Source organism: Anastrepha ludens, chromosome 2 (genome assembly GCF_028408465.1).
Source record: "Anastrepha ludens isolate Willacy chromosome 2, idAnaLude1.1, whole genome shotgun sequence".
NCBI lineage: Eukaryota > Metazoa > Arthropoda > Insecta > Diptera > Tephritidae > Anastrepha > Anastrepha ludens.
The window spans coordinates 167602912-167627944 of record NC_071498.1 but is presented as its reverse complement, the minus strand read 5'-3'; positions in this window follow the sequence as shown (position 1 = coordinate 167627944).

Below are 25033 nucleotides of genomic sequence, written 5' to 3'. Positions count from 1 at the left end.
ACTGACTTAGACTCCTACTTATCCAGAATTGACCCCGACGTACTAAACATATGTCCTGTATATGAAGGCACCCCGCACGACACTAATCACCTTTCCTCATGCCCCTCTCAACCCACTCGTCTAACGCCCCTCTCCCTCTGGATCCAACCTGTCGAAATGGCATGTTTCATGGGCCTACCTTTAGATAAGTTAGGTGAAGACGACACTACACAGACAGGGCTTGTATTGCTGCTAACAACAAAAACTCCAGGCTCAACAAATTTCGAAAAGTTATTTAGCCACACCATCATTGATGTGAACTCCAACATCCTTACTTCACGAGCTATAAAGTTCAAGCAAACAAACAATCGTCCCGCACCCTCAATATGCTCGGTCTCTTACAGTCACTAAGTTAATCAGATTTGCTGTAACAGCTGCTTTCGATTCACCAGTCAACTACCGAGTAGTGAATAAAATAAGATGCTTCCCTTGAATCAAAAATCCGATAAAAGTTATTTGGCAGCACTGCATTATTTTCATTTTGGTAAGCCAGTGCGGCCTAATTAGCTGTAGCCATACTTGCTGGCGGCGAATCTTACTCGATAACTTTGTTGATGCTTTCACATGCAAATTTTTCGTCAAGTTAATCGAGTTAATAGAGATAGCGAGGGGGGAAATGGCGAATAGAAGAGGCCTATTGGTAGCACTGGAAAAGCGCTACGGAAAATTACATTTGTTTGGAAGCACTGATTACGAATTAGTAAGATCGCGTTAATATAGGAAAACATTGTTGCTTCAACTCATTACTAGTGGTGCTTTTGCTTTGTCAACACTCCTTGTGTTCTCGAATCTTCTTAACATTGTTGTTGCCTATAGAATATACATATATAGGGTCCGCCATATAACTTTACGGAATTAAAAATGCTATAAAAAGAAACTACTCAATATTTTTCCAAACCGTTTTTTTTATTTTGAAGTACAATCCTTCCGGTTAATCATGGAACACAACTTCATTCATATGGCTGCCTCGGCTAGCCATGCACCATCCCATACCAAGGTTTTTACGCAAAATTCGTCTCAATGATGTCTCCGAAATGTCCAATTGTTGAGAACGACGGTGAACTGATGTTCCTGGTGATTCACAAACACTCTCGGCCACAGCAGCAATATTTTCGGGTGTACGCATGGTTTTTGGTCGGTCACGCGTTGGTTTGTCAATAAGCAACCCAGTTTCTCTTACTTTTTTCGCAAAGTAACCCACATACGCTTCATTCCGTGCTTTTCTTCTTCCCAATGCCGTACGTAATTTTCGTACACATTCTGCAACATTACCATGATTTTCAAAGTAATGTCGCAATATTTCCCAGCGTTTTTTGAGCGTATACACAACCATTGTCGTTCAGCGGAAGAATAAAACTAATTTTCTGTCGAATCAGATGAGTGTTACCATTCTTCAAATAGTACCTAGTTAAAATTCGTAACGATAGATGGCGGGCCCGTATATTGACACTTCTTTGTGTCGTTCGCCGAGCTCCTCCTTTTATTTGTGGTGTGCGTCTTGATGTTGTTCCTTAAATAGAGGGAGTCACAGTTTTAAACCGACTTCGAACGACAGATATTTTTATGAGGAGCTTTTTCAAGGCAAATATACTCGGAGGCTTGTCACTGCCTGCCGTGAAGAGACCGCCATTAGAAAATCTTTTTTACTTTTCTTTCATTTTGATGTTTCATAGACGGAGATTCGAACTTACGCCCTCCAGAATGGTAGCCCCCAACCAACCTATTCGGCTACGGCGGCCGCATAGAATTAGAACTAATAACTGCAAGACGTGTGAGTACGTCGGTAACATCAGAGAAGATTTTGAAAAGTTAAAGCAACAAAAGTCTCCTTGTATAAACGCAGTCTAATGAAACATTTTTGAAAGCGAGTTGGCAGCACTGAAATTAGTGAGTTATACCAGTTTCTTTCTATTACCAGTTACACCGCAAATCTTACTTGATAACTTTGACTCTGCTTTCACATGCAAGCTTTCGTCAAGTGAGCGTTGCCCAGAAATAGCGAGTAGAGAAGTGATGAATCGAAGGCGTCTTTAATAAAAAATATACCTACCTCTACTTGGCAGCACTGGCCTAAGCATATTGCTTGTGAGCAAAGTGGCTATAAAAAAAGTTGCTTCATCGCAAAATTGTTGTTGCTTTCGCATACAAATTCGAGAAATTGGTGGAATTTTCTAGCGAGCAGAGGAGTGGCGAATCGAAAACGGCAATTATAAAAAATTATCTACTACGTATGCAGAAAACCTAAGTGAGCCCACTGTATTTCATTCAAGTTTAGAAAACTTTGCTGTGCTACATTGAATTGCGCATTTTGTTGTTCCTGTTGCGCACTTTTCGTCCCTTTTTGGCGCTTTTACTTGTTGTCAATTGAATTAAAACTCGCTTTAAATTCGGTATTTACGTCTTGCATATCGAAGGCGCCGAAGTTGCCGCAGGCGAGTGTGATTGGTGATGGTGAACTGTAAAGGGCGTACAATTCTAGAGAGGGCGGGTTGATTGCTGAGGAGGAGGCCACATAGAGGCTTTTTCGAGAGTTGCGTTGAATGCAAGTTTTGTTGAAATTCAATTGAAATTTTTCATTTCACTTTTCGCATACTTCAAATATTTACCAAGGCAGCAGTGCGAGGCCGTATTGTCATGGGAAATGCGGTGGGATGAGGCATCAAGTGGATAAGAACAAGCATTTTCTAAATTTTTCAATTTTATTTTATTTTTTTCTCAAATCATTTTCTGCCTCTACGCCACACGCACACTAATCATTGCAGCTTATTTTTTGCACTAGTCCGCATTCTTATTTCTTCAGTATTGCAAAAGTCAGTTATTAACTGCAGCCGCAGAGGAGTACGAATACTTAATACCACTCCGAGTCAGCGCTGGCTAAGAAGGCATGGCAAATAATGCCAAGGTAATGAAATTTGTAAAAAAACAAAACAAAAAAAAAAATCTATGAGAAAAATTGTGTAAGTAGAAAATATTTAATAGCAATAATAAATTCAACCGAACTCGCTGATGAGCGCAAATTTAATCTGTACCATTTTATGGGTCGTTTGCACAACCCCCAACATCCAGCATCCGCGCTGTCGAATGTCAACGCAACGCAACTTCAACTTAAGCCGAGCACCAGCTGGCCAGCGCTGAGCTGTCAACACCACACTCAGACGTTTTATCTGCCACTTGACATGCAGAACAGCACCCAAATTCCATTTAATTAAATGACTTATTCCGACTTATGTCAATTCTTTTCGGATTACTCTCATTAACAATTTTTTCTTGAGTGGCGCTTGCTGTGCACCCATAATTCATTACATTTTTTTCTTTTTTTATTCTCCTAGGTGGTATATTCTATTGCTTCTACTACTCGCGTAATACTTTCAGTCATCTCTGCTAAGTGTGGTCACGCACACGCACACGCTCACACACACGCACGCACGCACGCATTTAACATATAAAGCGCACACTTTATGGCTTGCACTTGAACTGTTATTTTTTGTGGCTTTCAAACTCATATTTCATAAATAATCGTACTTGTGTCTGTGGTTTTAATGCTTTTTTTGCGACCTAATGCCATTTGCGCATAATGCGTTAAGTAACTTTCTCGATGCGACGGCCGGCTTGTGTCCTCGGCCTGCCATTAGAGAGGCAAGTAAGTAATTAGTGAGCGCTGTGCTGTTGCTAAGCACCCGGATTCACTTTGTTTATTAATAAATAATACTCACGTTTATTTAAGGTATGCAGAGTAATTATTATTGTGGGCTTAACGTCTTAAAAATATTTATTTTCACACTTAGTTTTTTATTTTTTTTGCAGGTTACCTAGAAGCCATAGATGTGAGAGTTAGGGGATAAAATAATTGCCTTGTTTAATGTAAAAAAGTGTGATTTGGATTTCTTCTTCCCTTGCATGGATTTCTACACATGGAACTATTCTTTTGCATTTCATTGCAATTTGATACGTCGTAAGAAATACTCTTCGGCTACTAGTCCAGTATTTAACAGCTTTCTGATAAGGAGGTGAAATTGGCTGACTAAGGTAAAATTAAGAAATTCTTGCCGTCCCACAAGCTATGTTCCTTAGGTCCGGAAATGCCAGATCCGTTATGAACACTGGAGAAGTATTTCAACTTGAGTTGCTCGCTGTTCAGTTTCCATTTTAATTCAATGAATTGCGATCAATTTATTAGCGAACGGAAGTTTGGGTTAAGAACAATAGCCGCGCCGAGCAGTATATTTTTCAGCTTTTTTCGTTTTTGGATAGGTGCCACTTATAAGGTGGCAGTTTGAGGCAATCTGTGAAGGGTATTACTAAACTGACTTGCTCTTGAAATATTGCAATAGTCAAAAGCTAATGGTTTTGAATGGCGTAGTGAATACCAGAAACAAAAGAAAAAACGTATCTTATCTCGAAGATACACGAAGTAATTATATTACACTACTCGGGACTATAGAAACTAAATTTTTGATGCAAATAATATAGATAAAAACTGCATTTAAAATTGTGTTAATAAATAAAAAATAAGATTTTTAGAAAGACTGATTTTTTTGGACAGTTCTACTATGAGCATATTTCTCATTAAAAGATTTTTATTGGCATTAAAAATTAGAACAAAATAACTCATTCTTATTTAATAGATTTTTATTAAAATTAAGAAAAATTAAATAGTAAAAAAATTAAAAAAAAAATATGAGAAACTAAGTTTTCGCTGTTCTTTTGATGAAAATACAACTTTATTCTGAAAAAAAGGTTACAAGTGAATCACTGAGTGTATTGCCCATCGCTGGCTACTACTTTTTCCCATCTTTTTGGTAGATTTCGTATACCGTCGGGGTAAAACTGTTCATCTTTTGAGGCTATCCACGGATCAAACCCTTTTTTGATGTCTTCATATGAATGGAACTGGTGTTCAGCTAGACCAAGTGCCAACGATATGAACAGGTGATAATCGGATGACGCAATATCTATTCTCCATGGCGGGTGGGATAGGATTTCCCATTTCAGTGTTTCCAGGTAGGTTTTAACGGGTTTGGCAACGTGAGGGCGAGCGTTCTACAGCATGATTCACTTTTTCATGCCTCTCTCCGGATTGCGACCGCTTCTCGCGCAGTGCTCAATTCGATCGCATCAATTGAAGTCGATGCCGAGCCCCAGTGATTGTTTCGCTTGGTTTTAACAGTTCATAATAAATAACACTGACTTGGTCCCACCAAATACATAGCATAACCTTCGCAGCGTGAGTATTCGGCCGAGGCGACGACCGGGGAGTCCCATTGGATTTATTTTCTTTAGATTGCTGTAATGAATCCATTTTTCATCACCCGTCACGATGCGATGAAGGACACCCTCTTTTTTGCCGCTGTAGCAGTTGTTCACAGACTAACCTTGCAGAGGACTGGGAACGATATCGTGATGTTCAGAAGAACTACAAGAGGCTTATTCGGGAATCGAAAAGAGCTTCATTTAGGGAATTCTGCAGCGGTATTGAATCTCTGAGTGACACGGCGAAATTGGTTAGGATCCTGAAAAGGGACCCAACTGCAAAGCTGGGGTCACTTAGAAAATCTGATGGCTCCTTCACGGAGCGGAAAAGTGAGATACTTAGTTTGCTGATGGAATCTCGCTTTCCTGGTAATCAGATACGCATCAACCGGCAACAGCCCTTATTGATAGAGGCAGTTGTCTGAGCTGTGACACCTTCTCGGCATGACTGGTTCGTTGCCAGATCTGTGGTGAATGAGGCCGCCATTCGATTTGCCATCAAATCTTTTGGCGACTACAAGTCGCCCGGACCAGATGGCATATATCCTGCCATGCTGAAGGAGGGTGCAGAGTTCGTGACAGCAGCCCTGAAGAAAATCTTCTCGGCATGCCTGGCCCTGGCTTACATACCACGCTCTTGGAGGATGGTGAGGGTCGCTTTCATCCCAAAGGTTGGAAAAGACGACTACACCAGCCCCAAAAGCTTAAGACCCATCAGCATGACCTCTTTCATGCTGAAAAGTCTCGAACGACTGGTGGAACTGCGCATACGTCAGAAGTCGCTGAAGGGTCACCCTCTGTCTCTATTTCAGCATGCCTATCAGAGTGGAAAATCCTGCGAGTCGGCACTGCAAAACCTTGTTGCTAGGGTAGAGCTGGCCATCGACGGGAGGGACTACGCTATGGGCATCTTTTAAGACATAGAGGGGGCGTTTGGAAGCTTGATGGACTCGTTTTGCCAAAGCTAAAAGGAGTCACAATCCAGCTATTCAAGGAAATTAAATATCTTGGAGTAATCCTCGATAGTAAGCTCCTATGGAAATCACACGTTGAAACAAAGGCATCCAAAGCACTGACAGCTTTCTGTCAGTGCGAGGGTGTCTTTGGGAAAACGTGGGGTCTCTCTCCTAGCAAGGTCCTATGGATCTACACGGCTATGATAAGACCCATTATCACCTATGCATCAGTGGTCTGGATGAGTAGACTCTCTCTCGTGGGAGTCAGGAGGACCTTATCGAGACTACAACGCACTGTGACCATCTGTTGTACCGGAGCTTTTCCGACTACTTCAGGTCCGGCACTAGATGCTCTGATTGGTTTACCACCACTTGCTGCTTTCATCCAAGGAGAGGCCTTGAAGGCCATCTGCAGACTGAAACACTATGGGAACTTGTACGGCCCTTGTCCGGCATTGGAACACAGAGAAGGCATGGACATCGATCCAACGATTCTCTCCATGCCCCTTGACTCCATGCCATCAAGAGTCGTACTTGAAAAGGGATACAGTGTAGTGCTACCAGAGGCTCAGTTGTGGGGAGACTCAGAAAATGAGCATGGCTGCGGCTCTGGGGTTGACGTGGAATCCAGCCGGACAAAACTGCACTTTGCTCTTGGAATGCATGCATCTGTGTTTCAAGCGGAGGTGTATGCAGTTCAAGAAGCGATGAACTTTGTTGTGGAAAAACGATGGAGAGGCAGATCTATATGTGTCTGCAGCGATAGCCAAGCTGCGCTTATGGCCTTAGACAGCCCTCCAACCACATCAGGGGTAGTGAAGTCCTGTAAATGCAGGCTGACTATGTCGGTAGACATAATAGCCTGATTCTAACATGGGTCCCGGGACACGTGGGTATCGCGGGAAACGAGACCTCTGACTCCTTAGCTAAGAGTCAGAGGTCTCGCTTTGCCACTGCCTTCTGCGGCCATCAGGGCCACGGTTAGCAAATGGGTAACTACCACCCACAAGCAAGCTTGGCAGGCTGAGAGAGGCTGCAGATGGACAAAACTGATGTTACCTGTCATGTCCAATCGACTGTCGCAAACCCTTCTGTCATTAAGCAGAGGGGAGTGCAGACGGCTGGTTGGACTGATGACGGGCCACTTTCTGTGGGCAAAGCACATGGAAAGGCTGGGCATCTCAGACAGTGTACTCTGCCCAGCTTGTGAAGAGGAGGATGAGACGGCGGACCACTTCCTGTGTGTCTGCCCCGCCTTCGCTCGAATCAGGTTTGAGGTCTTTGGCACTGATGTGTTAAGAAGCGACCATCTTGGCTCCTTTGCACCACAAGATCTACTCAGATTTCTTCGGAGACCGGGTAGATTTAAAAAAATTAAAAGGGAATCCAAGTGCAGTACAATGGACTTAATTAATGTCTGAGTGCTGCACTTGCTAGTTGTCCCGACAAAAAAAAAAAAGTTCTTCACAGGCGAAAAAACGACAACACCCCTTGGTTTTAAGTCATAAGGAACCAAAGCTTGGAAATGAATTGGCGGGTAACTCCTACTACTGAAACAAGCTCTTCTTGCGTTCGCCAAGGATCCTCAATCCATTGCTCAATGCCTCCAATTCAGCGTCTTCGAAAATTTTTTGCCTTCCTTCACGCGGACGGTCGACAACATTAAAATCACCGCCTTGGAAGCGACGGCACCTAACTCGGCAAGTTGTTTCACTTAAAGCAGCATCTCCATAAACTTTTTGTGGCTCTCGATGCGCTTCAGCCGCCGTTTTTTGCTTTTTCGAATGAAAGAGAAAATCAACACTTCCCGCAAATGACGATTATTCGGCACAAAATCAGACATTTGCACAAAACCAAAAGTTTATGATACCAAAACAAAATCACTAATGTGTCGAAGCAGTTTGTTTACCATATGTCTAAGCATGGTTTATGACGTTTAGGTTATGTTAGAATCGACTAGCACACACTGCTGGCGGCATCTATTGAGATTTCAAAAAAACACACGTAAAATTCAGAAAAATTCATGAAATTTTTATTTAAGTCGATAGTTCAGTCCACATAATTTAATGTCTGAAGATTATTTCATGCAAATATTGACCGCGACTGCGCTTCAAATGGTCCATCCGCTTAGTCCAATTTTGGCATACTCTTTCCAATGTTTCGGCCGGTATCTCACATATAAATGCCTTAATGTTGTCTTCCAATGCGTTAATTGAAGCAGGTTTGTCTCAATCGACATGCGCTTCAACATAGCCCCACAAAAAATAATCTAAAGGCGTTATATCGGACGATCTGGGTGGCCAATTGGCATTTCCCGACCGTGAAATAAAATGTTCACCGAACTCGCCTCTCAACAAGTCCATTGTTACGCGTGCTGTGTGGCATGTGGCACTGTCTTGCTGAAACCACATGTCCTGCAAGTCAAGCTCTTGCATTTTGGGCAAAAAAAGGTAGGATATCATTTCACGGTAGCGCTCACCTTTCACAGTTACGTTACGATTAGCAGCATCTTTGAAGAAGTACGGTCCAATGATACCTCCAGTCAAAGTCAAGCCTTACAAGATCCAAAAGGCGCATTATCTCACACCAAAGCAGCATCAAGTAAGATTTGAGAGAGCCACGGAGTTGCTTCGCTTGGCCGAAAGCGGTCAATTTCCGAACATTGCGTTTTCTGACGAGAAAACTTTTCAAATTGAGCAATGCGTAAACTTTCAAAACGACCATTCATACGAGAATTTGAGTCATCGCTTGAACTCCAGGAGGCAGCACCCGCCACAGGCAATGATTTTTGCAAATCCGCTGTAACCGCAGATGGGCGCTCTTCAATCGTTTTCATGGAGCCTGGCGTCAAGGTAAATGCGAAATATTATCGGGAAACTAGTCTGGAGGTTGCTTTGAAACCCACAAACATTTCGGTGGCAGACCATGGACATTTCAACAGGACTCGGCACCATCTCACAAAACTCCAGTGAACCAAGAATGACTAAAAACATCGTTCTGAGCTTCATAACGTACACACAATGTCTGTCAAATTCACTAGACGCGAATCCGATGGGTTATTCCCTTTGGATCAGATTGGAGAGCAAGGCCCGAGTTAAAAGATTCACCAGTCTCGAGGCGCTGAAAAAAGCCATTCTACGCGAGTGAGCCGAAATGCCTCCAAGTCACATTCGGGCAGTTTGCGATTCGTTTCTAGGCCGACTTAAGGCCATAGTCAAGGCAAAAGGTGGACATATCGAGCAAAAGTAAATTGATTCTTAATTCTGTAATATCTTCACACATTTTTTACTTTAAATTGAATAAAAGTAATTTTCCAAACTAAATGTATGACCATTTTAATTGGTTACACTTCGAAAGCCGGATCCTGTATAATTGGTATTAAGCCTGCTTCGAAACTTAGTAAGTTCAATATTGAAACATTTTCTCTCCATGAACTACTACGCACGCTGAGGTATTGAAAAAGACACCAGTATCTGAGTATCTGAATCTGTTCCTTTAGCAATTTTCACCTTACCTATCCTATATCATGGAAATCGCCATATCAGTAAGTGGTCTCTCTGTAGATAGAGATGCAAAGCAGCCGTAGGGGCAGTAATTTAATAGGAGCAGCGCATGCAAAACATTCTTTAATTGTTTATGGTATTTACATAAAACTATCCCGTGCATAAATTTTTCCAGCTGCATAAAAGTAGTTGTCTACAAAAACAAAAAAAAAACAAAAAAGTCGAAGAGACAGCACAAATCCACCCACACACACGCGCCATTCTAAAATACCGTAAATTTAATTAAAATTATTTGCAATGAACCAGCTTCGCAAATACGAGTAGCTACATAACAGGTAAATAGCGAAACAAAGAGACACTAATACCACATACATACATACTATTTATGTGCCTGTGTGCATGTGTGTGTAGTGCTTTTTATACACAACAGTTATGCGAATATGTAACTTTGAAAAGGAAAGGATTTGTGTACAGGAAAATTACCACCGGATGGCGTTGAAAAGGTTGCATGTTGGTCAGTGCCGGTTGGTCGTTGCAACACGACAAAACAAAAAAACTTAAAAACAGAACAACGTAGAAAGGTTGACAAAAGGCACATGGCAAAAAAATACAAAAAAAAACACACATACACTGTTAAATATAATGTCGCTGATGTTGCTCGTACTGCCCATTGTTTGTGCAGCGAGGAGAAAATTGATAATGGTAGCCAATAATAGCACCAAAATGGGTGCGAATCTCAACTACGTACACTCTTCACACTCCTCTCAAGCTAATTTCTCCACACAGTTAGTTGAGTGTACATACAAGTGTGTGCATGTTTTTTTATTCTCTCTACACGTATGTATGTGTGCATACATATGCTTCCCCGTTTAAGTTTTTATTTTGTCATTACGTTTTTTTCCGTTAGTGGTATTTACTAGCACTTAAATTATGTAAATACCATGCAGAGAGTAATAGCATAACAGCTGAACTGCAGTCGTGTACACACACACACACCTCAGCTCTTTCATTGCTTCCCTCCGCCTGGTGTACGGCAGGTTAAAAATAATCTACGTGTAGTGCATGCTGTGCGGAAGTTGTTGGAATTTTTGGTCCGGCGGTTTTGCGCTTGTAGCAGGATACTGCAAGGACACTAAGGATGTAGGATGTGTGACCGTTGTTGTCGCTTGTTAATGGTGACTACTAGTCTTTTTGCTGCTACTTTACATTGCTCTCACTATGTGAGTTTCCTACTGTTTACCTGTGTTAGCGTACATACATATGTATGTAAGCGTGCATATATTTCTAAGAGGACAAACATGAGTTTGTGTTTGCGGTTTAGGGTGTCGCTTTGATTCAAGTGAAATGCAAAATAGCAGTTGGTTGTGGATTAATGGCGCACTGTTCATATGGAAGGTATTTCGTTCCAAGTTGAACTGCACTTAAGAGATGAAATGGCATCAAATTTTATCTAAAACACACTATCTGTGCAGTATAGAAAATTTGCGCAGCCGAAATTAGAACTCAGCATAAACATTTCTGTATAAACTTAAAATTTTTCTTGCATTGCGCAGTGTGTCCCAAGCAGTGGTAGACGCAATGAAAGAAGCAGCTGATTGGCAACGCACTTGCATAAAAACTTCTAAGAAGGTAAATACTCACTCCGATAGCGCAGCGGAAATTATAGGCTTAAGTTCAATTACGGTGCATTCGAAACTGGAATGCTAGGTTTCACTTTCGATCGCATCCGAATTATTTGATATAAGGCTCGTGTGAGTACCTGGTTATAGCGAAATTGCGAGAAACTGCGAAGCGGACGAGCTCGCCATACAAAGGATCTGTGAGGTAGTCTCCCCGCGAGAGGAGAGGATTGGGATCCCTCTGATAACCTGCGGTCTACAACTGGAATGATAAGCTACGCGTCAGCTAGGCAAGTACACAAATTTGTAAGGTCGCGAAATCCTTCTGGCTACGTGTGAATCTGTGGTGTTCGATGGATCTTCTGAGGGTGATAAAATTTCGGCTCTCAAACTCGTCACAGGCCACTATTTGCATACCATCCGCGAAGTATGCATGCCATGAGACTTGGAATTACTTCGCGACATTTTTGCGTCGGCTGTATGGAGGATGGGGTGGAATCATCTCAGCACCTTCTCCTTAGCTACCGTGCTATTGCGGGACTAAGATTTAAGCTTCTTGGCTTCCACTTCTCTTCTGTGCCTGCTGATATTGCAGGCCTTGACATCAAAAATCTGATGAGCTTCATCTGCAGCATGAAGTGGCTAACACAACCGTAAATCAGTCACCGTTCGTAATCCACAAATGCTCAGCCCCTTCTTCTTCGCCCAAACTCTACTCTCTCCAGTTTCATCCTATCGGTTTCCTTCACCTCTTTTCCCTTGCAATGATATCACAAAAGATGAATTTGATTTCTTCGTCCGAGTGAGCTCACTATCTAGGGCAACCATTATAACCGAACCTAGCCATGTACTCTGCTATAACAGCCTTTCTCTTTTATCACGAGTAGTAGCCGAATCGATTATCTTCAAAGTGGTAAATGTTTTATCCATCGTGAAGCTACATAACCGCAAATATAGGACAAAAATGCGTTCATTTCACTTAAAATAAAATATTAAATAAAGAAAAGTCTCTCCGAAACTTGACTATGGGATTTTATTCAATACGTCGAAAGGGTACGGGAAATTTGCACTCTGGTTTCTTGTAAAATTAAATGTTTGCATCATTTTGGCGGCTCCTATCATTTGCTCTTTTTGGGTGCCTCCAAGCCAAAATTGCGCGACAAAATAGTCTATGCCTCAAGTGTAATTGTGAATAGCTAAAAATTTTGCAAGCTCTCAGGTAATACGGACCATTGTGCTTAAGCCCAAACGAGACGACTTAAAGAAAAACGACAAGGAGAGGTAGAATGGAAATTCATTGTGCTCTGTAAGCTTCCAATTTGATTTTAAGAATCTAAGCCATTTGGCGAGAAAATGAAAATGTAGCTCGTTCATGCTCAAAACCTTCGAGCCACAAATCTACTATTTAAGCCTGTTGAAAGCCCGTCAGTGGCAGAGAAAATTCTCTTTCCTACGCTCATCTCCCAAACAAGATGCACACACATAGTGGATCGTCGGCGATGTCTGTGGCGACCAAATACGATCTCCATATATGTATTATAATTCCTCCGTAATTGTTCCTATTAGTGCTCGTAGTTCACTCCTTTTCTGTCTGAGAAAGAATTTTGCTACCACCCAGTCAAATCTTTTCACGAAACTTTTGCTTATTTTGACGAGGCTCGCATGAGCTTTGTTAATGGATACCTTGATGCACTCGACTTTTCCCACTATGCTTGGCACCGGCTCAATGGGCACTTCAAAGAGCGCAGCTCACCAGTTCATTAGTCAGATCGTTGCCATAGTAATCCGTCTCCGATTTATCACCTTGTTTTCGAAAAGTATTCGGAATATATTCGTTTTTTTTTTTTTTTTTGACTGAAAAGAACAAATTCTTGGCTCATTTAGGGCTCTCCCCTCACTCGCCCAATGTCTGAATTCCGTGCCGTATTCTTAAATCCCCGTCTCGTCTCCAATAATGATGAATATTGAGCCAGATTCAGCCTTGGAAAAGATGTATTTGATGATATCAATGCGATCCCCTTTTTGCTTGATTTTCAGGTACTTTGGGAACAACGAAAAACTTTGCAGCAACAAGGCGCAAAGCCAAATCATTAACTACAAAGTCCTGAACGGATCCATAAGCAATACTGAAGTTCTCTACCAGCTCCATGATGGTTACTAATTTGATGTGCTCATCAGTTTTTGATATCGACACCCTGCCACTACGTTCGTCATCTTTGATGGACTCACGATATCTTATGAAACGTTTATGCCTCTCGTTAACGACTGTTTCCTTTAGAGTATCATTTCCGTAACAATTTCCCAATATTTATAAGGTTTTTGTACCATTAAATCTATTTTTAATGTAAAAATTTAATACAAACTCGTTACTGCAAAAGAACGACTTCTCGACTGGCATCAAATCGAATTAGTAGTAAGAAACTCAGCCAAAAGAACTGCACTAAGACTGAGGATGTCAGAAAAATCCTTACAAAGGACTTTTCGTCACTGTAATAAACAGGACATAAACGGTAGGTCAGACTACGTTATTCTACAAGCAACCTTTGGCAAGAGGCCTGGATTTTGAATAGAAGAGAATGGCTCGCACAAGGGTTTATAATCCGATCACCATGCGTACAATTTCCTTACAGATGGATCCCAAATGACGGAAGAAGTAGCAGCGGCTGTTTTCTGCCCGCAGTTTGATCTCCAAAAGCCTTTCAGGTATCTAATCACTGGAACACTCTAATCACTCAGCATCAAGCTGAGATCTATGCTGTAACCAAATCAACTGAATTAGCGTTGGGATTTACTCCCCGCAATACTCGCAGACACATCGTCATCAATAGTTAAGCTGCTATTAAAGCAATAATGGAGGTAATGACTAGCTTGGAATGCTACACTGTAGATCCAAAATGGAGAGCCCTGCGAGAGTAGGCTGCTCACAATTTATTGGGTAACAGGACACAAGGGAATAGAGTTTCCCTCTAAGGGAATTCACGAGCTTACTAAGGCAGGCATCCGCTTGCCTAGAATGAGTACGTCGAGCATATATCACTCACTTTCAGTTTTGAAGAGGGAACTAGACGAGAAACTAACTCTGGAAGCACAGTCTATATGTGAAACCTCGACCTCTCACAGGATTGCCAAAATAATGCTACGAACTTGCAGCATGACAACAACCAACTTCATTTTATCACTCCTAAGGAAAAACTGTTAAGTATTGGTAGGAGTACTGACGGGACTTTGTCTCACTCCATATCAAGCAGCTAAAACGAGATTGGTCCACAACGACTCGTGTAACTTATGTGAAAAAGAAAGGAGTACGCTAGAACACCTCCTTTGGCACTGTGCTGCTTTAAGCAGAACTCCTTACAACTGCCTGGGATCGGTATACTTTTCATCTCTGAAGGAATTTTTTTTGTCGGGACAGGCTGGCAAGTGCAGCACTCAGACACAATTAAGTCTATTCGGATGCGCTTTTTAATTTTCTTTAAATCTGCTCGACCTCTGAAAAAATCTGAGTAGATCTTGTGGTGGCAAGGAGCCAATGTGGTCGCTTCTTAAAACATCAGTGCCAAAGACCTCAAACCTGATTCGAGCGAAGGCGGCGCAGACGCGCAGAAAATGGTCCGCCGTCTCATCCTCCTCTCCACATGCTGGGCTGAGTCCACTGTCTGAAACGCCCCCCTTTTCCATGTGCTTTACTCATATAAAGTGGCCCGTCATCAGTCCAGCCTCTCACAGTCCCCTCTGTTTAGTGACAGGAGGAACTGCGACAGTCGGTCGGACATGACAGATAACATCAGTTTTGTCCATCGGCAGCCTCTCTCAGCCTGCCAAGCTCGCTTGTGGGTTAGACTAACTCGTTTGTTAACCGTGGCTTTGATGGCTGCAGAAGGTAGTCGCAGAACGGGCGGCGGGCTAACGAGAGTTTTGCTGACAAGGATTTAAATACTTGTACGACTCCAACAATGACTCTATTTCTCTTGGGCTACGTATACTTTCTGAAATACTTATAGCGTATGTGAAGGTAAGTGCATATCATACGGAACCCTGAGGGATGACGCTGGACATACGCCCTTTAGTTGCGGCAGTTGGCTCGTGGAAAGAGATGCTCTGAGGGAGCACATTGACAACATCATGCCGACCAACGTGATCGGCAAGATGCTTGAACGCGAGGATGACTAGAATACGGTTAAAAGATAAAAGATAGACCTCGCCGCATTATAACAAAGTAAAGCACCACAGACCGCGACATAAAAAGACGAGCCGACGGCATGAAGTTGACTACAAGCCTGGTGGAACCAGATGGGGGTGAATAGAACTGGTTGATTTTATAGATGCTATTTAGAGTAATGCAGAAACCAGTCACGGGAAGGGAGTCTCCTCAGAGGAGCAGGAAAGATTGTTTTAGTGGTCACACCACTCGATGCAATAGACAACGGTCGTTGTACGTGTGAAGGCATTTTGAACCTTCCAAAAAAATAAAATATTTTAAAGTGTATCGAAGGAACTGTAAAGCAAAACAGGCAGTGTCTATAATATAAGTGTAAGAAGAAGATGAAGAAGAAGAAGATGAAGAAGAAAAAGAAGTAGAAAAAGAAGAAGAAGAAAAATAAGAAGAAGAAGAAGATCTTTAATGTTATACCTACTCCTTTTGTAAACCAAGTAGTTTTCGCTTTCAGATTTTGTACCCTCATTTCGCTTCTTTGCAAATAATTCCATGAATGAGGCGTAGCCCAACTGTCAATGGCATGACAAAGTCCTCTCTGTGATAATGAGTTCAGGCTTGAATGAAATTTTCCATTCGAAATGTCACTTAATATTCCGCCTAAATACCGGTAATATGAGCTGGAATTGTTGCGTACGGCAGAATTGCTGCCATTACTAAAGTCACTGCATCAAAATGTCACTTGGTGGCAAATGCAGCAATCGGAATCAGACAAGTCAACCAACAGTCAGACAGAAAGGGGTTGCCGTAAGAAAGACTGATGAATTGTATTTGGATTGCATACAGTGAATGCCATCACGCCATTGACTGATTGCGTACAGCAGAGAAGATGGTTATATATGCACTTGCAGGCTGCAGCAAGCTGCTGTTGACAGGTGGCAAGATGCCTCCCGCAGCAAATTGAGGCAGGCGGTAAAGCGAAGGCAATCAATTGTAAGAGTTGAAATCGTAGCATTTGCAAAATCACTGTTGAAATGAAATTGAAACTTGGTTGCGAATTGAATGTTGACGAAGTTATTGAAATTTTCTATAGAAAGTGACACATATCTAAGTAGATATATCTTATATGAGGCGCACTGAAAGGAGATACTTTTGCAAATAGGCGTTAACTCTTGGAAAGAATGCAATACTGATTGCAAGCTAAGTTGCAATTTGTCTAAGGTTGGGCGGCGGCAGCAGAGCAAAGCTGATGGCCAAAGTAGTGAAAGGTACCTAAGCTTCAGCTAACAGTGGCTTAACTCAGTTCAACAGCAATTCTACTTATCCCTTTCAATGTTGTAAATTGATATTGCTATGTGTGTGTGCACCCGTATGTGTGTATGCGTGTGCATGGGCATTCTGTACGTTTGCTCTCAATATGAACGGATTTGTGCGACCACTGCAAATACTAGGTCAAGTACGTGTAAAAGCTAGCCGTCTCACGCAAACCAGTTGGCTCGGGCAGCCGTAGTATTCTGATAAATCGAAACTTGAATGTCATTTGCACGACTCAGCGTTGGTATGCTAAAATGTGTGTGTATGTGTATGTGTATGTGTTTTACTAATTAATTGAATATGAATTGGGACACGTTGTGTGATTTTATTGATAAGGTCTTCCTTAGTTCAGCTGCTTTTTATTTGGGCTTACGTATAAATTAGAAAAAAATGACTGCACTAAAATAAATTGGGCCGAAATGGTTTTTTTTTTAGTTATTTCCACGAAAAGAAGGATTTTGTTAAGTGTGGAGATCTGGAACTGTTTCGCTATAAGAAAAATTAATCAGCTCAATAAAATTATGGCTTTATTATGGAAATTATTGTTAATTTTTTTTAATTGGTTACTTGAAGGCTTGAGTATAAAATTAGATTAGATTAGATTAGATTAGATTAGATTAGATTAGATTAGATTAGATTAGATTGGATTAGATTAGATTAGATTAGATTAGATTAGATTAGACTAGATTAGATTTGTGGGCAAGCCCATTGTACTACACTCGAATATATTACAGTGGATAGAATAAAGAGACAGGATAGATGCAGTTTGGATGGCAAGACTGAAAAATAGGTTTGACGTCACTTTTCCGCAAATCCTTTGGATCCATTTATGAATCTTAAGAGATCTGGAACAGGAAGAGTTTGCACTTTATCCATACTCATTATACCTAAAGCAACCCAACAGCCTAGTTCTGACTCTAGTACACGCCGGATAGCTACAGAGAAAATGCTTTCATTCTGAAGACAGGATAGACATAGACAGGATATAGCATATATATCGTTCATAATTCCCATGGTAGCCATATGCTGACCACAAATGCTACCATGTGATTACACTCATCAGTGCTCTTAGGCATCCCTACGAAGTTTTAGGAGAAAGGTCGCTAATTTTCTGTTTGGTTCTTTCACAAAGCACTTGGCTACTTTGCAGGAGCCCAGTTCAGACCAACGTCTGCTATGGGTAGACCTTACGAAGTCGCCAATCCATAGTTGAATCGATGCAGATTTGACATCCAGAAAGGGGTCAGAGACTAGTGGTATGCTTGCAGAGCTTTCTTTAGCCAGTTTATCAGCAAACTCGTTCCGAGTAATATCGAAATGCCCAGGCTCGCAAATAAGGCTGTGTGTTTTGCAACGCTGTTTGTTTTGTCTTACATTCGCCGACTAATTTCGAAGAACTACATCGGTTAGCAATGGCTCTTAGTGCAGTTTGACTGTCACTACAAGAAGGCATAGACTTCCGTTAAGAATACCATAGCCATCTGTCCTGTAGCGTGGTCGTACTTAGTGCCTTTGTCTAAGTACCATCCAGATTCACTACCATCAGTGTTACTAAGCTCTCTGGACTTACCCATTGTTCTTTCTCTGAGTTAAAAACTTCATACTTCCCACTGAAGCTAACATAACACACCCGATTATGCGCTGGCAACGAGAAAAGTGTGCACCGCTATGACAACTGGTGGCACACCTGACAGTGGCCAGTGCTTCCTTTGTTTCAAGGCTTGAGTATAAAAAGAAGTAAATTGAAAAAAAAAGGTAAAGATTTAATAAGTTGTCTCAAAAATAAATTTATAAAAAATAAATACGTTTTCACAAAAAATTACAACACACAAAAAATAAATAACGTTTTTCACAAAAAACTTTTATAACAAATAAAAACACACACAAAAATCGTATAAAAAATAAATAATTTTTTTTGCAAAACTTTTATACAAATTACATAATTTTTTTTCACAAATATTTTATAAGTAATCAATAATTCTTTTCACAAAATCTTAATAAAAGAAATTATTTCTTTCTGAAAAAATTTTATAAAAAATTAATAATTTTTTTCAATTTTATAAGAAATGAATAATTTTTTTCACAGAAACTTTTGTACAAAATTAATATTTTTTTTTCCAAAAGTTTTAAAAGCAAAAAAAAAAATGTTTCACACATAAATTTATAAAAAAAAATAATTTTTTTCACAAAAACTATAGAAATAAAAATAATTTTTTTTACAACTAATTTTATAAAAAAATAAAAAAATTTTTCACAAAAATTGTGTCCAAAAGATTTTGTTTTAAGTATTATATTATATATTAGAAAGAAGCAAAAAATTTAAAACAACATCAAGACGCACACCACAAATAGGAGGAGGAGCTCGGCCAAACACCCCAAAAGGGTGTACGCGCCAATTATATATATGTATATATAAAAAAGTTGAGAGCGTTGAAAAGAGCCGAAGATGCCTCACAAAATAAAGTATATGTGCAAGGGTATTTTTAAATGAAAAACTATAAAGAAGCGGGAGAAAGGTTCAACCAATAATTTTAATATATATTTAGGAAAAATAGGAACAAAAAATTATACAACAAAAATTCAACCTGACTAAACTTAATTAATTAAAAAAGAAATTAAAATAACATCATATGAAATAAGTCCCTTGGCCTTTCTTTACACTGTTTTTCAACCTCTCTAAAACATTCGATTTTCTAATAATAAATATGTTTTTCATTTTGATAAAGGACATCATTTATACGTTTAGGCATAGAGTCTGCCAAGTTTTGAAGAGTGGAATCACCTATCTTATCCCACTCTTCCACTAAAGCACCTTTAAAGTCTTTGATTGTCTCAAACTGCCGACCATTTTTATAAACACAGGCCGACAATATTCCCCAGAGGTCCTCAATTGGGCTTATATCGGGACTTAGTGCTGGCCAATCCGGAACTGAAATTTTTTTTGACGATAGGAAGGCCTTAGTTAATCGAGCCGTATGGATTGGGGCGTTGTCTTGCTGGAATACCCAGTCATCTCCGTATATGTTTCCCGCGTTGGTTCGTGTCGGAACAAAACAAATGGGAGACTTTCCACCATGTCCGAAAGCGGCCCAAATCATCAAAAACCAGCCACCATGGTTCCGCTTATGGCGCGTTTGTCGTGTTTGCCTAAGGTCCTACCAATATTTCTGGCAACCATCTGGAACATTTAAGTTGAACTTTTTTTCGTCCGAATATACAACGTTTCGGAATTCGTTAGTGCAAAATTTATATTTTCCGGCAATTGCTAGACCGGCTCCCGCAAACAATATTTAAGTGTTCCGTCCTCGACCAAAATTTGATGTATTCGTCTATAGGTGACCTTAAGACTTAAATGGTGTTTAATTTCCTTGCAAGACATTTCTTTTTGAGCAGCCAAACGACGACCTTCTCATTAGCATCTGCTGTCGATGTAAGTTGGCCTGCCGTTTCAGTTGAGTTGATCATATTTTTCTGGATTTTTAAGAAAGTTGCCGATGGTATTCCTATGTCGATTTACTCTAGCAGCAATTTTATGAATACTTTTGCCACTTTCGCTTAGGCTTTTAATCAGACCACGCTCTTCAACGAATAAATGTCTTCCACGTGGCATTCTACAGATTTATCCATCAATAATTCAATTCTTCTTTGTTCAAAAGAAGTAATCTATTTTACTTACATTTTTCCTTATGATACCAATGCAAATAACACAAAAATTGTTGATAACTTGCTCTCTATGCTTGCCAGATCAATACTGATCTCTGATTGCAAATATACTTATTTCATATGAAATCCAAATCTCGCAGCACAAATTTGTAATAACGGTACTAAGAATAATGACGAAAGAAGAATTTTGCAACCGAATAGTTAAGTTGGACTGCAAATGCAGACTTTGGCATACCAAACAAAAATGTACCGCTACTATCAACAAATACATCGGTATAAAAAACTTTGTACATATATGTACTTATTACTGTGAGGCATTTCACTTCAAATAGCTCTACATCAAAATTTCCAAATAAATCCCATAATTATAACAATTCTTCCGAAATTATATATTTTTATTTTTATTATACCGTAACCTACAAACACATGAATTTGTAGAAGCATTTCCGACAAGGCTCAAAATACGTGAGTCACTTGACATGAAGTCGATTGGTTAGAGATCATCATTTATAGAGAGGTAATAGCAGGCCCGACGAGAGGGGAGGGATCGGGGACTTTTCGACCCGGGCCCGGAGTTCTCAGAGGCGCCCGGACTCGAGAGTAATTCCAATTATATGATTTAGACACAATTGGAAAGGGCCCGCATTTGCAATTTTCCTCCGGGGCCCGGATATGCTCTCTGCGGCCCTGGATAATAGTATCGTCTTCTTGGTGAAAAAAAGTTGGTTCAATATATCAAAACTGAGGGAATGAACACTAAAATCTTGGCATAAGGAGCGAAGTGGTTCATTTAGTTCATAACACGTTTAAGGAAATTGTATGGCCTCAAGAAAATTAGGCTTAAAGTGGCTTCATATGCGAGAGGGTATCTTTAATTTTTGCCATGAATCTTTCTAATTTTTTTTTCTCGTTTCACTTTTTTAAATCTCCCCAAAAGCTTTCAATGGAGCTTAGGTTGGGTCACTGGCTTAGCCAAACCATAACTTTAACATTATTTTGTAAAAACCATTAACGTACGAACATTGAAGGGTGTTTTGGGTCATTATCTTGCATAAAAATCCACCAAAGTGCCATATTTTCCTCAGCAAATGGTAACATCAGTTCTTGAAGTATGTGCTTGTAAATAAATTTGTCCATTTTCATGGTTATGGTGTGAAAAGGTGCTACTCCATATTTCTGCTTGATTGTTATTCTTGTGAACCGCGGTGAGAACTCGTGTCCTTTATGACCTCTGATATTTCGTTTGGTACCATTGGTAAATAAATTTATTTTTGTTGCATTGCCCCAAAGTTTGTTGCACAATTTTTTCACACCTTCTGTCCACATTTGTGCTCTTGAGCAAAACTTTTCCTCTTCTCTAAATTAGCTTGTTTCAATTTAGGAACTTTACTAGCTATTCAGGTAATCTATGTACTACTTTCTTGATTTCAGCTGCAATGGTCTTAAAATTATGACTTAAAAGAATCCCTCTCGGCAAGAGTCACAATTTAGTTAACTACTGATAAGTTCTCGGTTTCTTTAAGTCATTTCCTTTTGTGAATTTTCCGCGCTTAAGGGCACTCAAAATACAATTTTTGGACCGTCCAAGTGGTTTTTTGTTTAATTGTTAGTTATTAAATGAACTATCTAAATTATTTAGTTAAAAACCAAGAGTTATCTGCAAAGTACTGCCAAATTACACTTTACGAAAATAACCAAATACAACCAATAACCCAACGGGTATTTTAAATTCAGAATGAAGCCGTGATGCCTTGTGTAAAAAGCGAAATTTGAATAATAACTCTACATCATAGGTATGTACATGGAACAAAAACAGAGCTAAGTACAAAGCCATGTTGGTGGAAAGTGCTGAAACCAAGGAATAGTTTGAATCAGTTAAAGCAGCTGATGTCAGTTGCACAAAAGCTGGATATGCAGGCACACAATAATAAGCTCAGTCTGTGTTCCATTGTATTAAATATTCACCACTACTAACTCCATTCGCCATACCCTTAAAAACTCACTCTTCCACTCACACATACAAGCACGCATATGCACTTCTGGTATATATGAAAATGTTTGTAATGCAAAGCTGACTATTGCGAGTGACAAACTGCTGCATACAACGATAACCGGTAGACTGTACTTGAGTGGAGGGGACTGGCATTGCAAAGGAGCGCAGCTGAAGTAGGCGAATAAAGTGGTTGATGGTTTCTCGAGCATCGCTGCCACAAGCTTCCGTATTAATTTTCTTCCATATGTTGCCAGTTGATAACAAAGCTGCGCAAATGTCTGGTTGACGGTTGTTTATTCAATGCCATTATCAGGCATGTGTGTGCGTCTATATGAGCTCGAAAAATTGCCACAACCACCGCAATGTCAATTATGATACTTGCCACTTGCCACTTTTCACTTTCCGTAAAATGCTTTATGAGTGCAGCATTAGCTTTTGTGTTCCGATCGGCATGCAACGACAGCTGCAGCTAAGGTTTCGTCGAAGGCTAACACACTGGAATATGCGACCCCATAAACTTTTTGATTTTGAGATCAATGTGAAGTTAATTTGAAAACTAGGGCCCATAAATATGGGAATGGGAATAAGTTTCTGCCCTTGTAAAAGATGTGTCGCTGCTGATACCATTTTAGTGTTCGCTCTAGTAATATACTTGCAATTTCAAGGTGTAAGGTCGTGTGTGTATGTGAGATCTCTATAGCAGTAGCTTTCATTCCCTTGAATCGTAAAGATCCTTTTTTATCTGACGTCAAAAATGTCTACGCTCGTCCCGAAAAAACAGCATTTACGGGGAGTCATGATTCATTATTAACTTTTAAAGAGAAGTGCAGCTAAAACGCGTCGTATATTGATCAGTATTTACGGTAATCACGCCGCATTAAATACAATTTGTAACGAGTGGTTTCAACTCTTCCTAAGTGGCAATTTCGACGTGACTGATAAAGATCGCGAGTCGGCACCGAAATAATTCACGAGTTCACAGATACTCAACTACAACAACTATTGGACGAAGACGCATATGGAACACTTGATGATATGTCTAAAGAATTGGATGTTGACAGATCTAAACATCTGGATGTTGACAGATCTAAACGCTAAAAGTCTGCACGCGATGGGAATGGTGAAGAAAGCAGATAACTGGGTATCACATCAATTGAAGGAGAGGGATATCGAAAGATGTTTGGGGACGTGTGAGATATTTCTTGAACAGCATAAAAGAAAAAGGTTTTCTACATCGCATCGTCACTACCAATGAAGAATGGATCTATTATTATAAGCGTCGAATATGTTGCAAACTGCCAGGTGAAAAAAATATTCATGCTTCAAAGGTTATGTTGAGTATCTGGATCAGAAAGGTGTCATCTATTATGAACTCTTTGAAACTATTACTAACGATGGTTACCGCCTGCAGCTAATGCGTTTGAATCGAGATCTCAAAGAAAAGCGTCCGGAATAGGACGGAAGACATGACAAACAGATTTTGCTGTATGACAACGCCAGGCCACTCGTTGCTAAATCGGTCCAGAAATATTAAAAGGGACTGAATTGGGATATCTTGCCCCACCCGCCGAATTCGCCAGACATTGCACCTTCGGATTACTATCTGTCTATCGATCAATGCAGTCAGCTCGTATTGCAGAGCGGCTCACTTCTTACGAGAGCATCGCAGACTGGCTCAATGAATGGATCAAGTCAAAAGAACTCGAATTTTTCGTGAGAGGCCGTATGCTGTCTGATAGATGAAGTAAAGTTGTAACTTCCAATGCCACATACTTCACATAATTCCATGTATTATTTAATTGTTCAATGACCTTTGGCTAACAAAAGACGGAAGCTTATTCCTAGACTCAATAAATAATTTCTTTTTAACGAAATGCCTTAAAAAAAGTGAACTTTGTTACGTCAAGTGAGTGAGAAAAGGAAGATTGCCTATTTGCTGGGATATTCACCGTGCGTAGTCGAATGTGCTGATAAGGGATTGCGGAGACAAAATCACACCAGAATAAATCAAAACGTGGAAAAAATCACCTCGCTAGTAAACGGCAAGACCTGAAACGTATACACAATTCTCTAAAGCATCGTACAAAAATTCTGTTCTAACCTTGCAGCTGCCCTGTTGGTAGAAATTGAAAAATCCGTTTGTGCTCGAGCAGCTAGAAAAAGCAGATTTAAAGGGCTGCAAAGCCCGAAAGCAGCTGTGGCTTTCAGAAAAAAAAGAAAAAAGGCGTTTAAAATGGGTTCTCTGATACTCACATTTTTCGGAGGAAGTTTGGTCTGATTAATAAAACTTGGAGGGAGGCTTACATTAGATTAGATTAGTGGGGGGTTGGACAAGTCCAGGCTCTCAGTCAAAAGACCATGGTACTACTTGGTTTATATGATTATAAAATATCAGCAGCTGTAGCTTCTTCCCATATTTCTTGTCCAATTTCTAGGAAACAACACAAATCTTATAAAACGATTTGTTTTGCTTTCCTACAAGTATTTGGAGCACTTGGTGCCACGTTCGTGAGGCAACGGGTTGCTGAGGAATGCCAGCCAGA